An 18,059-nucleotide genomic window follows, 5' to 3' on the forward strand; every position below is an offset into this window, starting at 1 on the left:
AACTAGTTAGAGAAAAATAGTAATTCAAAGAATGGTATCATAAAAACCAGGAAATCTTATGAAAAAATTAGCTGGATGTCTACTTCATACTTCTTATCAAAATTAATTCCAGATGAATGAAATCTTGAGCATGAGAATGAAACTATAAAAATGCACAATTAAAATATAGGAGAATTAGTAGATAACCTAAACATCCATTGTTCTGGGAACAGTTCAGTTCAGTTCAGTTGCTCAGTCGTGTCCAACTCTTTGTGACCCCATGACTGCAGCACGCCAGGCCTCCCTGTTCATCACCAACTCCTGGAGTTTACTCAAACTCATGTCCATCGAGTTGATGATGCCATCCAACAATCTCATCCTCTGCATCCCATTCTCCTTCTGCCCTCAATCTTTCCCAGCAGCAGGGTCTTTTCAAATGAGTCAGTTCTTCACATCAGGTGGCCAAAGTATTGGAGTTTCAGCTTCAGCATCAGTCCTTCCATTGAATATTCAGGACTGATTTCCTTTAGGATTGACTGGTTTGATCTCCTTGCTGTCCAAGGGACTCTCAAGAGTCTTCTCCAACACCACAGTTCAAAAGCATTAATTCTTCAGCACTCAGCTTTCTTTATAGTCCAACTCTCACATCCATACATGACTACTGGAAAAACCATAGCTTTGACTAGATGGACCTTTGTCAGCAAAGTAATGTCTCTGCTTTTTAATATGCTGTCTAGCTTGGTCATAGATTTTCTTCCAAGGAGCAAACGTCTTTTAATTTCATGGCTGCAGTCACCATCTGCAGTGATTTTGGAGTCCCCCAAAATAAAGTCTGTCACTGTTTCCATTGTTACCCCATCTATTTGCCATGAAGTGATGGGACCAGATGCCATGATCTTCGTTTTCTGAATGTTGAGTTTTAAGCCAACTTTTGTACTCTCCTCTTTCACTCTCATCAAGAGGCGCTTCAGTTCCTCTTCACTTTCTGCCATAAGGGTGGTGTCATCTGCATATCTGAGGTTATTGATATTTCTCCTGGCAATCTTGATTCCAGCTTGTGCTTCTTCCAGCCCAGTGTTTCTCATGATGTACTCTGCATATAAGTTAAACAAGCAGGGTGACAATATACAGCCTTGACATACTCCTTTCCCAACTTGGAGCCAGTCTGTTGCTCCATGTCCAGTTCTAACTGTTGCTTCTTGACTTGCATATAGATTTCTCAGGAGGCAGGTCAGATGGTCTGGTATTCCCATCTCTTGAAGAATTTTCCATGATTTGTTATGATCTACACAGTCAAAGGCTTTGGCATAATCAATAAAGCAGTAGTAGATGTTTTTCTGGAACTCTCTTGCTTTTTCGATGATCCAGTAGATGTTGGCAATTTGATCTCTGGTTCTTCTGCCTTTTCTAAAACCAGCTTGAACATCTGGAAGTTCTTGATTCATGTACTGTTGAAGCCTGGCTTGGAGAATTTTGAGCAATAGTTTGCTAATGTATGAGATGAGTGCAATTGTTCAGTAGTTTGAACATTCTTTGGTGGAAACAATCTTTCAAATTTAACATTGAGTCTAGAATCCATAAAATAAAAGATTGATAAATCCAACTGCATAAAAATAAAAAAACTTCTATAAAAAAAGTAAAAGCAAAAGACAAATGATAAATTGTGAAAATATCTGTGGTCAATCTACTGAAAAAAAGAACTTCCTTAATATATGTGCTGTTGTGTTAGTCACTCAGCTATGTCTGCCTCTTTGTGACCTCATGGACTGTAGCTTCTCAGGCTCCTCTGTTCATGGAGATTTTTCAGGCAAGAGTATTGGAGTGGGTTGCCATGTCCTTCTCCAGGGGATCTTCCCAATCCAGGGATCGAACCCAGGTCTCCTGCATTGCAGGTGGATTCTTTATGGTCTGAGCCACCAGGGAAGCCCTCATTATTATATGGACTCCTACAATTCAATAGAAAAGGAAAGTGAAATTTAGAAAACAATGGGCAAAAGATATAAAGAGTTTGTAGAAAGGGATGTACAAATGGCTCTTAAATGTCTAAGGAGGCACAATCTCACTCCTGACAAGAGAAATTCAAATTATTGTACTATTATTTCCTTATCTGATCTGTAGAGATTTAAAAGTTTAATAGCCCATTGTGCTAATGAGTCTCTAGTGGGAGTATAGTTATGTTTCCTGTGAGAGCAAAACTTGATTCAACCCTTATGGAGGACAATTTGATAATATTGATTAATAATACAAATTAATTGATCCAGCAATTCTAGTTCTGGAAATCTATTCACCAAATATCCTGCATATATACATCCACAGCATATAGCAAACACTAGGTAGTCATTGCAATGTTGTTTACATAGCAAGAGATTGGAAATAATTCAGGCATTCATCAATTGGGATCTAGTTAATAAATTAGGGTATATCACATTCAATTGAATATTATGCAACCACTTAAGAAAATAGAGCAGATCTATGATTTTTCTAGTAGTCATGTATGGATGTGAGAGTTGGACTATAAAGAAAGCTGAGCACAGAAGAATTGATGGTTTTGAACTATAGTATTGGAGAAGACTCTTGAGAGTCCCTTGAAATGCTAGGAGATCCAACCAGTCCATCCTAAAGGAAATCAGTCCTGAAAATTCAATGGAAGGACTGATGCTGAAGCTGAAACTCCAATACTTTGGCCACCTGATGCAAAGAACTGACTCATTTGAAAAGACCCTGATGCTGGGAAAGATTGAAGGCAGGAGGAGAAGGGGAAAACAGAGGATGAGATGGTTGGATGGCATCACTGACTCAATTGACATGAGTTTGAGTAAACTCCAGGCGTTGGTGATGGACAGGGGGGCCTGGCGTGCTGCAGTCCATTTGGTCACAAGCAGCTGGACATGACTGAGCAACTGAACTGACTGTTACATGTGTATATATGATTGTATAGGCATTCCCAAGCTGCAATGACACACAAGAAATAAGACTGGTAGCACTTGTCTCTGAAGTAGCAAATTTGGTATCTTGAGTTTAAGATTAGGAAGGAAATTGACTCTTCCTAGAATACCCTTCTATGCCTTTAGAATTTTTAATTATTTGCATTATAAGACCTACTCTAAAAAACATTAAATACAATAATTTAAAAAATACATTAGGGGGATTGAAAAGAGTTATTAAGTTTAGAGTTACATTAGAGTTTCAATGTGATGTACTCAGTCCCAGCACACACACACACACACACACACACATTTAAGGAAAGTCCTTAAAAACCTAGGTACCCTTAAATAACCTAGTTCATGATAATGACAGAATATCCCAGAACATTCTAAGGTGCCTTCTGAATCATCTATGAAAGGTGGTAATCAGTGGCAGCATAGTTAAATATATTTGTAGATAATTTTTTAACCAACATATAATACAGGTATAGACAAATGCATGAGCTATGTGTGAGCTTAATGAATTTTGCTAAGTGAATATTATCTGAGTTACTGGAACCCAGCTCAAGGAGGAGAGCACTTCCAAGACCCCAAAAAGTCCCCCTCAAGCCCTGTTTCTTTCACTAACCAGCCCTCCCCAAGGGTAACCACCATCCTAACTTCTAACATTGCAAATTAGTTGTGACTGTTTAGAATTACATATAAAAGGAATCTCATGGCATGATGGACTTTTCTTTCTGTTTTGTTTGTATCTGATTTCTTTTGCTTAACATTATGTTTATGAGATTTATTCACATTGTTGCATACTGTACTATCTTTCTTGTGTGGCGTTCCACTGTGTGACTGTCCAATTCATCCATGTTGATATGCATTGAGACTGTTTCTAGCTTTTGGCTATAATAATAGTGCTTCTCTGAATGTTCCAATACACCTCTGGGTGAAGATATGTAGATGTTTATGTTGGGTTTATATTTAGAAGTGGAAATTCATATAAGGTGTGTGAATATTTTTAGTAAATATTACTAAACAGTTTTCCAAAATGGCTGTACCATATTCTCACCCTCACTTTGTATGATTAATCTTATATTTTAGCCATCCTGATAGGTGAATGCAAAGCTATCTCACTGTAGTTTTTATCCACATTTCTTTGAGAGCTAATGAATTGAGTATTTTTTAAATGAAGTGTCTGTTCAGGGTTTTTGTCCACTTTTATAGTGGGTGGAAAACAACTGGTTATTGTAAACAATTCCACCATTATTTATTTCTTTAAACCACTTTATTGGGGGCATGCTTGGCATACAAAGAAATGTACTTATTTAATGTATGCAACTTGATGTGTTAAGTATATATCCATGAAACCATCACTACAATCTATGCCATCAATATATCTATTACCTCTAAAAGTTTCCAGCTGCTCTCTTTATAATTATTATTTTTTACATGTGTTAAGAGCACTTAGGACAAGATCACATTCATAGCACACTTTTAAAGTATATAATACAGTATTGTTTACTATTGGTTCTACATTGTATGGTAAATCTTTAGAACTTACTCATATTGTGCAACTGAAATTCTGTACCCTCTGACTTATACCCTCTGTTTCTCTTCAACCGTAATTATTAACTAGCTATTATTTGTGAGGTACAAAGTCTCTTTTGTCATGGAGATTATATTCTAGTTGAGGTAAACAAAATATGAACATAAATAACTAGACACAAAAATTGTTGCATGAAGAAAGACATTGTCAAGAGAATGAGAAGATAAGCCACACACTGGAAGAAAATATTTGCAAAAGATATATCTGATAAAGGACTATTATCCAAAATATACAAAGAACTCTTACAACTTAACAATAATAAAATGAACAACCTGATGGAAAAACAAGCAAGATATTTGAATAGACATCTCACCAAAGGAGATACACCTTGGCAAATGCAGGTGGCAAGTGAACATACAAAAAGATATTCAATATCACACATCATTAGGGAATTGCAAATTAATCAATGAGATACCACTATACACCTTTTAGAATCACAAAACCCCAAAACCCTGACAACATCAAATGCTGGTGAGGATTGGAGGAACAGGAAATCTTATCCACTGATGGTGGAAATGCAGAATGATATACACACTTTGGAAGAGAGTTTGTTGTTTTCTTTCAAAATTAAACATATGCTTATCATATGACTTAAAAATTATGCTCTTTGGTATTTACCCAAACAAACTGAAAACTTGTGACCACACAAAAATGTGCACACAAGTGTTTATAGCAGCTGTATTTATAATTGCCAAAATGTGTAAGCAACCAAAATGTCCTTCAGTAGGTAAATGGATAAATACACCAGTGTATATCAAGGCAATGGAATATTATTCAGTACTAAAAAGAAATGAAGCATCAAGCCTTCCAGAAGGACATGGAAGAAACTTAAGTACATATTGCTAAGTGGAAGAAACCCATATTAAAAGGCTACATACTGTATGACTCCAACTCTACAACATTCTGGAAAAGGCAAAACTACAACATTCCGGACACAAAAAGATCAGTGATTGTCAGGAGTTTAGGAGGATGTAGAGATGAATGTGTAGATCACACAGGATTTTTAGCGCAGTGAATCTATTTTGTATGATAATACAGTGGTAGATAAATGATATTACACATTTATTAAAACCTATAGAATGTATAACACTGAGTGAATTGTAATGTAAACTATGGACTTTCGTTGATAACTATGTGTCAATACTGCTTCATTGACTGTAACAAATGTACCACTTTAGCTTGGGCTGTGCATGGTGGGAGAGGCTGTGTGTGTGTGTGTGTGTGTATGTGTGTGTAGGGGTATAAAGAAACCCTCTTTTTCTCCTGCTCCATTTTGCAGTGAACTGAAAGCTACAATAAGAAATTAGTTCTATATCAAAATATACTAGGTGATGACCTGCTTCATTTTGCAGTGAACTGAAAATGACACTAAAAAATAAGTTCTATTTAAAAAAAATACTAGGTGATGACAATATTAAGAGACAATCGGAATGATGAAACAGAATTTGCTGATGGAATGGGTAGGCTAGTTCAGAAAGTGAGGTCATGAGGAATTGATGTTTAATCTGAGATAGGAATGACAATGTGTGTGCCATCTAGACATAAGGGTAATGGTGGTGCTGGTCCAGGAAAGGGGTGCAGCAAAAATGTTGAGTCAGGAATAAATTTTCTTCCAGAGAACAGAAGTCTTGAATGTCCAAAACAAGATGAAAGAAGCAGAAAAAGGATGGAAAATGAGACTAGGGAGGCAACAGGCATCAGGTCATATAGAGGCTATGGGGAAGGTAAAGGTATTCAGTTCAGTTCAGTTCAGTTGCTCAGTCGTGTCCAACTCTTTGCGACCCCATGAATCGCAGCATGCCAGGCCTCCCTCTCCATCACCAACTCCCAGAGTTTACCCAAACTCATGTCCATCGCGTTGGTGATGCCATCCAGCCATCTCAACCTCTATCGACCCTTCTCCTCCTGCCCCTAATCCCTCCCAGCATCAGGGTCTTCTCCAATGAATCAACTCTTTGCATGAGGTGGCCAAAGTACTGGAGTTTCAGGTTCAGCATCAGTCCTTGCAGTGAACACCCAGGACTGATCTCCTTTAGAATGGACTAGTTGGATCTCCTTGCAGACCAAGGGACTCTCAAGAGTCTTTTCCAACACCACAGTTCAAAAGCATCAATTTTTCGGCACTCAGCTTTCTTCACAGTCCAACTCTCACATCCATACATGACCACTGGAAAAATGATAGCCTTAACCAGATGGACCTTTGTTGGCAAAATGATGTCTCTGCTTTTTAATATGCTATCTAAGTTGGTCATAACTTTTCTTCCAAGGAATAAGCGTCTTTTAATTTCACGGCTGCAGAGTAAAGATATTAGTTTTATTCTAAAAGTCATTTTGGAGGAGGAAGAGGAGGGGCAGGAATGGATGGATGCTTGCCTTTTCCAGTAGCTTTTCCTTCTACTTCTTTTCTAGGGACAAAGTTTGGCAAATCCCAGGTTGATCCCAACTTAGCTTATTGTTTTGTCTTTAAAACATTTTTTAAAGATGAAACACTGCTCCTTTCAATTCAAGAATCCTGGACCAGTTGCTCAAATCCTCCCATTGATTATCTGCCTACCAGGCTTCTCCCTGAAGCTGAGTCTCAAGAGAAACTGGAGAAAGAAGGGATTATTCATGCTGTTCTTCCCATTATAACAACTCATCTTTGCACACTTCTTGAAAATTCTTAACAGTTTTGCATTCACTCATCCTTGTGCTCAGATTCCCCAATGAAAAGAAATGCAAAAAAGCAAAATGGTTGTCTGAGGAGGCCTTACAAAGAACTGTGAATAGAAGAGAAGCAAAAAAAAAAAGAAGACAAGCAAAAGGCAAAGGAGGAAATGAAAGATATACCCATTTGAATGCAGAGTTCCAAAGAATAACAAGGAGAGATAAGAAAGCCTTCTTCAGTGATCAATGCAAAGAAATAGAGGAAAACAATAGAATGGGAAAGTCTAGAGATATCTTCAAGAAAATTAGAGATACCAAGGGAACATTTCAGGCAAAGATGGGCACAACAAAGGACAGAAATGGTATGGACCTAACAGAAGCAGAAGATATTGAGAAGAGATGGCAAGAATACACAGAAGAACTATACAAAAAAGATCTTCATGATCCAGATAATCATGATGGTGTTATCACTCACCTAGAGCCAGACATCCTGGAGTGTGAAGACAAGTGGGCCTTAGAAAGCATCACTACGAACAAAGCTAGTGGATGTGATGGAATTCCAGTTGAGCTCTTGCAAATCCTAAAAGATGATGTTGTGAAAGTGCTGCACTCAATATGCCAGCAAATTTGGAAAACTCAGCAGTGGCCACAGGACTGGAAAAGGTCAGTTTTCATTTCAATCCCTAAGAAAGGCAAACCCAAAGAATGCTCAAACTACTGCACAATTGCACTCATCTCACACGCTAGTAAAGTAATGCTCAAAATTCTCCAAGCCAGGCTTCAACAGTACATGAACCAAGAAATTCCAGATGTTCAAGCTGGATTTAGAAAAGACAGAAGAACCAGAGGTCAAATTGCCAACATCTTTTGGATGATAGAGAAAGCAAAGAAATTCCAGAAAAACATCTATTTCTGCTTTATTGACTATGCCAAAGCCTTCGACTGTGTGGATCACAATAAACTGTGGAAAATTCTGAAAGAGATGGGGATACCAGATCATCTGACCTGCCTCTTGAGAAACCTGTATGCAGGTCAGGAAGCAACAGTTAGAAATGGACATGGAACAACAGACTGGTTCCAAATTGGGAAAGGAGTATGTCAAGGCTATATATTGTCACCATGCTTAACTCATATGCAGAGTACATCATGAGAAATGCTGGGCTGAAAGAAGCACAAGCTGGAATTAAGATTGCCAGGAGAAATATCAATAACCTCAGATATGCAGATGACACCACCCTTATGGCAGAAAGTAAAGAGGAACTAAAAAGCCTCTTGATGAAAGTGAAAGAGGAGAGTGAAAAAGTTGGCTTAAAGCTCAACATTCAGAAAACTAAGATCATGGCATCTGGCCCCATCACTTCATGGCAAATAGATGGGGAAACAGTGGAAACAGTGAGAGGCTATTTTTTTTGGCTCTAAAATAACTGCAGATGGTGACTGCAACCATGAAATTAAAAGATGCTTGTTCCTTGGAAGAAAAGCTATGACCAATCTAAACAGCATATTAAAAAGCAGAGACATTACTTTACCAACAAATGTCCATCTAATCAAAGCTGTGGTTTATCCAGTAGTCATGTATGGATGTGAGAGTTGGACTATAAAGAAAGCTGAGTGCTGAAGAATTGATAGTTTTGAACTGTGGTGTTGGAGAAGACTCTTGAGAGTCCCTTGAACTGCAAGGAGATTCAACCAGTCCATCCTAAAGGAAATCAGTCCTGAATATTCATTGGAAGGACTGATGCTGAAGCTGAAACTCCAATACTTTGGCCACCTGATGCAAAGAACTGACTCATTTGAAAAGACTCTGATGTTGGGAAAGACTGAAGGCAGGAGGAGAAGGGGACAACAGAGGATGAGATGGTTGGATGGCATCACTGACTCAATTGACATGAGTTTGAGTAAACTCCAGGAGTTGGTGATGGACAGGGAGGCCTGGTGTGCTGCAGTCCACGGGGTCACAAAGAGTCAGACATGACTGAGCCACTGAACTGAATTGAACTGAAATGTGCTTAGTTGCTAAGTTGTGCCTGATTCTTTGTGACCCCATGGACTGTAGCCCACTAGGTTCCTCTGTCCATGGGATTTTCCCAGAAAGAATTTTGGAGTGGGTTGCCATTTCCTCCTCCAGGGCATCTTCGAGACCCAGGGGTTGAACATAATCTCTTACATCTCCTACATCAGCAAGCAGATTCTTTAGCACTGAACCATCTGGGAAGCATTCACTACTTTATTTTTAATTGAAATGATGACTTTGTGGTAATATATTGCAGTCATGTATGGATATGAGTGTTGGACCATAAAGAAGGCTGTGTTTCACTTAAAATAACTTACATATGACGCATCTCTGGTAATTCTCAAAGAGGCTTGGTGTGACTGATATCATCATCTTTGTTTCATTGCTGATGAAACTGATATTCTGAAAACGTGCAGTTTCCCTGAGGTCCCAGGGGAGAGCTGTGATTGCAAGTTTGATTTTCTAACCATGTGTCTAAACCTCCAGCCATTATATCCCAATGACACACTACTACCACCACAAAACCCCCATTTATTACTGATTCTCTACCCTTTCACTATGTAAATTCCATCATGTCCTTCCCTTGCATCTAACTCTCCACTTTATTCAAAGCGAAAGCCAACAAGCCTACAATCTGGCTTGCATTGCCTCTCTGACTCTCGGACTCATCACCCACATCTCCCCCACCCTTAATTCACCCTGCCATAGCTTCCTTGCTACTACACCAAGCATGCTGGAAGCGTAGGGATTTATACTTGCTGTTTCCTTTACCCAGAATGTTTTTCCTCCAGATATCCACTTGACTCTCTCCTGCACTTTCTTCAGGTCACTGCTAAGATGTCACACAGTCAATGAAACCCACCCCTTCCGTCCCATATAGTGAACTTTAGCTTGAAACAACCTGGAACTTAGAACTTCTCATCTACATTGCTCTGCTTTGATTTCTCCTTGGTTTTTATCATCACATGACCTGCTACATGGGCTTCCCATGTGGTACAGTGGTAAAGAATGCACCTGCCAATGCAGGAAATTGAAGAGACGTAGGTTTGATCCCTGTGTCTGGAAGATCCCCTAGCGTAGGAAATGGCAACCTGCTTCAGTGTTCTTGCCTGAAAAATTCCAGGGACAGAAGAGCCTGGTGGGCTATATATAGTCCATGGTGTTACAAAAAGTCAGATACAACTGAGTGATCAAGCACAGCACATGCTATATAGTAACTTGCTTGTTTCTTTCTAATATCTGTTCCCCTTACACCTTATGCCCCAAATCCCAAAGGAAGAAATCGGTTTTTTGTTTTAATTGCAATGCCTGGAACACATGAGGCCCTGGATACATTTTTTTTGATGAATGGTCTAGACTAGATGACCTACTCAGTGATCTATATATATTCCCTTTTTCTGAGTCCCTTTATGAGACATGATATTTCTAAGTTCAAATATGCATATTTGTGATAACAACTAATCAGGTTTTATTATCAAGGAGTTATGCCAAGTTTAATACTTAAGAACTAAAAGTTAAAAGTTACCTTTGACTCCAAGGGTCCAAAAAATCATGTTGACCCCTTTGCTCTTTATTTGTTTGGATTACCATGAAATATCTGCAAAGATGGATATTGTTCTAGCACTGTACATACATACAGTGCACACTATTTTACCAAATAAATAAAAAAGGAACTCAACATCCTGGTTCAAGCACTCATTGATTATTTCAAAAATCTGCTTAAAGTCAACCTCCACAGAGTCAATCACCAAAGATTAAGTTGTTTGATTAAATTCATCGTTGTTTTCAAAGAAGTTGTGTGAGGATGCTTATGTGAGAGTCTTAGTGTAAAAAGACAGCAAATATGAGCCTTAAAAGCTTTATCCACACCCACTGAAAAAAAAACACTACTTTGGATAGCTCTATATTGTCTTCCCTGGTTGTTCAGCAGGTGAAGAATCTGCCTGCAACGCAGGAGACCCTGGTTCAATTCCTGGGTCTGGAAGATCCCCTGGAGGAGGGATAGGCTACTAATTCCAGTATTCTTAGGCTTCCCTGGTGGCTCAGATGGTAAGGAATCTGCCTGCAGTGAAAGAGACCTGGTTTTGATCCCTGGGTTGAGAAGATCCCCTGGGATGGCATGGCAACCCACTCCAGTATTCTTGCCTGGATAATCCCATGGACAGAGGAACCTGATGCTACAGTCCATGGAGTGGCAAACAGTTGGATACAACTGAGTGACTATGTCTATGAGTAGTTACTGGACATTTCCATACATGGCCTTGACTTCTTTCCTGAGCTCTCAGAATTGATAATCTGATGGGAAAGAAGGTGTATATCAAAGTTGGTTGGCATATGATTAGATAAAAAATAAAACACATTATTCAGTCCTTCCATCTTAGCCTCACTCCCGACTCCAGGTTGACCTGGGCTCCTGGCTTACTGAGGTCTCTGACTTAAAAAGGATTAAGTTCTAATAGCACTGCCCTGCTTCTCACCTAATCCTCTTTAGGACAATAGTGGCTATAGAAAAGAGTATCTCATTTGTGCAGATGGCTTAATTTAAACAGCTATTCATAAAGACTGACTTGGGCCAACAACAAAACTTCGGTTTTCTCTCATCCTGTGAGTAGGGCCACTCCTTATCCCAGAGTCTCCAAGACATGATAAGTGTCCACTGTCCAACTAAATTTACACAAAATTGATTAACACTTCACTTGCATGTTATTGAATGTGATGTATGAGTTTTAAATCATATAGCTCATGACACTCAGTCAACAAAACACTAAAATGTCTCTTTTTTTTTTTATAATGATTTGGATGATGTCGCTGAAGTTTCCTAAATTATTGAGACTATAAACCAATTTATTAAATTTAGTGAAAAGTTACCATATTAAGTAAGATGACTCTTTTTCTATGCAAAACCTTCTTATGAAAGGTTAAATAACTTTCTCATTATTCTTTCAGTGTCTAAGATAAATGGTCTTGATTTGTCAGGTAGATGGTATTTAACTCAACACTTCACCAAAATTAAAAGAAACATTTGAAAAGAGGAAGAGGTGGAGGAAAGGGGGTTGAACAAAATAAATGGCACATTCATGTTTATTTGTGTATGTTTAGATTCCCAACTAGACTGTAAGTGATCTTAAAATTATTAGTTTCTTCACCCTCCTCAACTGTCTGATTCACAGTATGATGACTTTAAACAATGCACTACTAGAGAAGCACAGCCTGAAAAATAAATTTTCCTTTGGAAAAACTGTGAAGGGACAATGGTGTATCTTCAGCTGTTGTCTGCTGCTATTTCCTCCATTCTATTCTAATCTTCTCAACACCCCTTCATTCTTATAAACATTTTAATGTTTTCTAGGGTCTAGGATCCCCTCTCTCAATGAAAGAAAATTAATCATGGAATACCTACCATGTCCATGTATTGTACAATGCACTAAGTTTCTATAAAGAAACCTCTTGCTAAAAGAGGTATACTATGTACATGATACATTGAACATTTATGCATGTTTAAAAAGGTATTGAAATACAGAGAAAGAAGTATTGATTGATATGATTCTGACAGGTTCATTTGTACTTAAACATTTTCTTAAAAGCATCTAAGAAGGGTAGTAATTAACTCAGTGTTTAGGACCAGATTATAGAAGGTATAGAATCATAACTGAGGAAATAGAAGAATATACTGAGAGCAAAGGGAAGACATTGAAGATTTTGGCAACAGCAAATGAAAACCAAGCTTTCAGAAGAATAATCTGGAATTGATATTAAGGAAAATCTGAATCGGAAAAAAATCAGATATAGAAATATCACTTAGGAAGCTACTATTCTCAAAACTGGCATAAAAATAAATAAAAAATCTGAATAGATCATTTAGCAAACTAAAATGGAATGGAATGGGGGAATTTAAATCAGATGACCATTATGTCTACTACTGTGGGCAGGAATCCCTTAGAAGAAATGGAGTAGCCATCATGGTCAACAAGAGAGTTCAAAATGCAGTACTTGGATGCAATCTCAAAAATGACAGAATGATCTCTGTCTGTTTCCAAGGCAAACCATTCAATATCACAGTAATCCAAGTCTATGCCACAACCAGTAATGCTGAAGAAGCTGAAGTTGAACGGTTCTATGAAGACCTACAGGACCTTTTAGAACTAATACCCAGAAAAGATGTCCTTTTCATTATAGGGAACTGGAATGCAAAAGTAGGAAGTCAAGAAACACCTGGAGTAACAGGCAAATTTGGCCTTGGAGTATGGAATGAAGGAGGGCAAAGGCTAATAGAGTTTTGCTAAGAGAACGCACTGGTCATAGAAAAAACCGTCTTCCAACAACACAAGAGAAGACTCTACACATGGATGTCACCAGATGGTCAACACCAAAATCAGACTGATTATATTCTTTGCAGCCAAAGATGGAGAAGCTCTATACAGTCAGCAAAAACAAAACCAGGAGCTTACTGTGGCTCAGATCGTGAACTCCTTATTGCCAAATTCAGACTTAAACAGAAGAAAGCAGGGAAAACCACTAGGCCATTCAGGTATAATCTAAATCAAATCCCTTATGACTATACAGTGGAAGTGAGAAATAGATTTAAGGGATTAGATCTGATAGACAGAGTGCCTGATGAACTATGGATGGAAGTTCATGACATTGTACAGGAGACAGGGATCAAGACCATCTCCATGGAAAAGAAATGCAAAAAGGCAAAATAGTTGTCTGAGGAGACCTTACAAATAGCTGTGAAAAGAAGAGAAGTGAAAAGCAAAGGAGAAAAGGAAAGATATTCCCATTTGAATGCAGAGTTCCAAAGAATAGCAAGGAGAGATAAGAAAGCCTTCCTCAGTGATCAATGCAAAGAAATAGAGGAAAACAACAGAATGGGAAAGACTAGAGATCTCTTCAAGAAAATTAGAGATATCAAGGGAACATTTCAGGCAAAGATGGGTTTGATAAAGGACCGAAATGGTATGGACCCAACAGAAGCAGAAGATATTAAGAAGAGGTGGCAAGAATATACAGAAGAACTATACAAAAAAGATCTTCACAACCCAGATAATCACAGTGGTGTGATCACTGACCTAGAGCCAGACATTCTGGAATGTGAAGTCAAGTGGGCCTTAGAAAGCATCACTACGAACAAAGCTAGTGGATGTGATGGAATTCCAGTTGAGCTATTTCAAATCCTGAAAGATGATGCTGTGAAAGTGCTGCACTCAATATGCCAGCAAATTTGGAAAACTCAGCAGTGACCACAGGACTGGAAAAGATCAGTTTTCATTCCAATCCCTAAAAAGGCAATCCCCCAAAATACTCAAATTACCGCACAATTGCACTCATCTCACACGCTAGTAAAGCAATGCTCAAAATTCTCCAAGCCAGGCTTCAGCAATACGTGAACCATGAACTTCCAGATGTTCAAGGTGGTTTTAGAAAAGGCTGAGGAACCAGAGATCAAGTTGCCAATATCTGCTGGATCATCAAAAAAGCAAGAGAGTTCCAGAAAAACATCTATTTCTGCTTTATTGACTATGCCAAAACCTTTGACTGTGTGGATCACAATAAGCTGTGGAAAATTCTGAAAGAGATGGGAATACCAGACCATCTGACCTGCCTCTTGAGAAACCTGTATGCAGGTCAGGAAGCAACAGTTAGAACTGGACATGGAACAACAGACTGGTTCCAAATAGGAAAAGGAGAACGTCAAGGCTGTATATTGTCACCCTGCTTATTTAACTTATATGCAGAGTACCTCATAAGAAACGCTGGGCTGGAAGAAGCACAAGCTGGAATCAAGATTGCTGGGAGAAATATCAATAACCTCAGATATGCAGATGACACCACCCTTATGGAAGAAAGTGAAGAGGAACTAAAAAGCCTCTTGATGAAAGTGAAAGAAGAGAGTGAAAAAGTTGGCTTAAAGCTTAACATTCAGAACACTAAGATCATGGCATCTGGTCCCATCATCTCATGGGAAATAGATAGGGGGACTTGGAAACAGTGTCAGACTTCATTTTTTGGGGGCTCCAAAATCACTGCGGATGGTGACTGCAGCCATGAAATTAAAAGACGCTTACTCCTTGGAAGTAAAGTTATGACCAACCTAGATAGCATATTAAAAAGCAGAGACATCATTTTGCCAACAAAGGTCCATCTGGTTAAGGCTATGGTTTTTCCAGTGGTCATGTATGGATGTGAGAGTTGGACTGTGAAGAAAGCTGAGTGCCAAAAAATTGATGCTTTTGAACTGTAGTGTTGGAGAAGACTCTTGAGAGTCCCTTGGACTGCAAGGAGATCCAACCAGTCCATCCTGAAGGAGATCAGTCTTGGGTGTTCATTGGAAGGACTGATGCTGAAGCTGAAACTCCAATAGTTTGGTCACCTCTTGCGAAGGATTGACTCATTGGAAAAGACCGTGATGCTGGGAGGGATTGGGGTCAGGAGGAGAAGGGGGCAACAGAGAATGAGATGGCTGGATGGCATCACCAACTCGATGAGCATGAGTTTGAGTAAACTCCGGGAGTTGGTGGTGGACAGGGAGGCCTGGCGTGCTGTGATTCATGGGGTCGCAAAGAGTCGCACACGACTGAGTGACTGAACTGAACTGAACTGAATAGATCTAATTCTATTAAAGAAATTAATTTTATTATAAAGAGCCCTCATGTACTCTTCTGCTTCTGAACATGAAAGTTTAATCAGTACAATATCCTTTGTAGTAAAAACCTGGACAAAACAAATAAAAATTGTTTCTGACTTTGCACAACAGTATAGGATTCTAATCCCTGAAAGAAAAGAAAATACACAATGTGAACCTTATGTTCACCTTGGAAGCACTTTCTAGACTGTGGTTCAGGGATGGAGAACATAGCAGACCATAGTGATTGCCGAGTCGAGAAGACAAAGATTGAAATTGGAAAGGACTAAGGTGTTAGGAATGTGTGAGGCATAGTATTGGAGAGGTGAGAAATAAAAAAAAAAAAAAAAATGAAGAACTCCAGAAATCACCACAGTGGGTTCCCTTGATTGCTATTTAATACTAAGTTGTAACATAAGATGAAACTCTATGAGCAAACTCTGGGAAATAGTGAAGGACAGGGGAGTGCTGCAGGACTGGCGTGCTGCAGCGCTTGGGGTTGCAAAAAATCAGACACAACTTGGCGATTGAACAGCAACAACAACTGTAAGGCTGAGAACAACACTACTAGGGAGCTGAGAGCTGAACAATTCCCAGAACACACTTAAGGGCCGGAAGTACAAGTTCTGACCAGCCAGTGAAAAGACTTTGCTGAATGCCTAGGACATGACTTAGAAAGAGCCAATATTTTGGGCCATTGGGACCAAGATCTCTCACCCCACCCACAAGCCTGAAGACCCCAGTGCTGGGATGTCTCAGGTCAAGTAACTAACTAGGCAAGGACACAGCCTCACCCATCAGCAAACAGGTTGCCTAAGGACTTCCTGAGCGCACAGCCACCTCTAAACATGACCCTACCCACCAGAGGCACAAGGCCAAGCTCTACCCACCAGTGGGCAGGCACTGGCCCCTTCCCCCAGATGTCTGTACAAACCTCTAGACCAGCCTCACCCACTAGGGGGGAAAACACCAGAAGCAAGAAAACTAAGATCCTATAGCCTGCAGAGTTTGCAAATTCAGGGCAGATCCTACCCTGGGACCAGCTGGCTCCTGGCTCTTGAGTGATGTGAGGGAAGTGGACTGCTAGGGTGCATAGGATATCTCCTACAGAGGGCCACTTCTGCAAGGTTGAGAAACATAACTCACCTACAACATACATGAAAATACAAATAGTACTGGGTGGAAGTTTGATGAGATACTCACCTAATTGCTGACTACCTCCCCATAAATTACATATCATTTGCAAAAGGGAAATAGCAATTTTAAGTAGGGAAACGTGGGAGACATAACCCAAATAGGGTGATCAAGGCTAACACTATCAATATTGGAACAAACTGAAATCATGTATTTCCTAATATAATGCACTGAGAAGGATTTAGCCTCATGTCTATAGCCTTCTTGCCCAAGATGAAAAACCTGAATCTGATCCTGAGGAAATAGACACAATCAAATTGAGGGGTACTTCATGAAACTAACTGTACTCTGCAAAAGTTTATCAAGAAAATAAAGGAAATCTAAAGGAGCTGTTTCATGTAAAAGGGATCTTAAAACACATGAAAAATACCTGAACCAGGAAAAAGAACCTCATAGGAAAATTTTTGGACAAAAAGGACATTTGGGGTCAACTGATTAAATTTGAATATAGGTTATGAATTATATAATGATGTTGTGTCAGTGTTATATTTCCTGATTTTAATAGCTGCTACAGTGATATTAAAGAGTTTTCTTATTGCTAGCAAATACGCACGTGTTTGGGGCATGAAAGGGAAAAAACACCACACCAATGGTGAAGAATCATTCTTTCACTGTTATTATTACTGATAAAGTATCCAAGGTGATTTCAGAACAAAGTTATACTATGCTATTGCCTTTGGGGGATCCTGACATTTCCAAGGCTTTAGGTTGAGATGTATAGGGCTTCCCAGGTGGCTCAGTGGTAAAGAATCTGCCTGCCAGTGCAAGAGATGTGGGTTTGATCCCTGGGTCGTGAAGATCCCCTGGAGAAGGAAACGACAAACCACTCCAGTATCCTTGCCTGGGAAATCCCAAGGACAGAGGAGCCTGGTGGGCTACAGTACATGGGATGGCAAGAGAGTGGACATGACTTAGCGACTAAACAACAACATGGGACATAAAATTTACCATTAATTTGTACAAATTCTTGACTATAATAGTAAGAAGCCAGAATAAACTTATTATTAGAAATAAGCTGGAATTTAAATTTTAAGGTTTCTAAACACTGAAACTGGCCTAATTCAAAGTAGTCTAAACTATGAG

The sequence above is a fragment of the Dama dama genome, chromosome 19, assembly GCF_033118175.1.
Source record: "Dama dama isolate Ldn47 chromosome 19, ASM3311817v1, whole genome shotgun sequence".
Classification (NCBI taxonomy): Eukaryota; Metazoa; Chordata; class Mammalia; order Artiodactyla; family Cervidae; genus Dama; species Dama dama.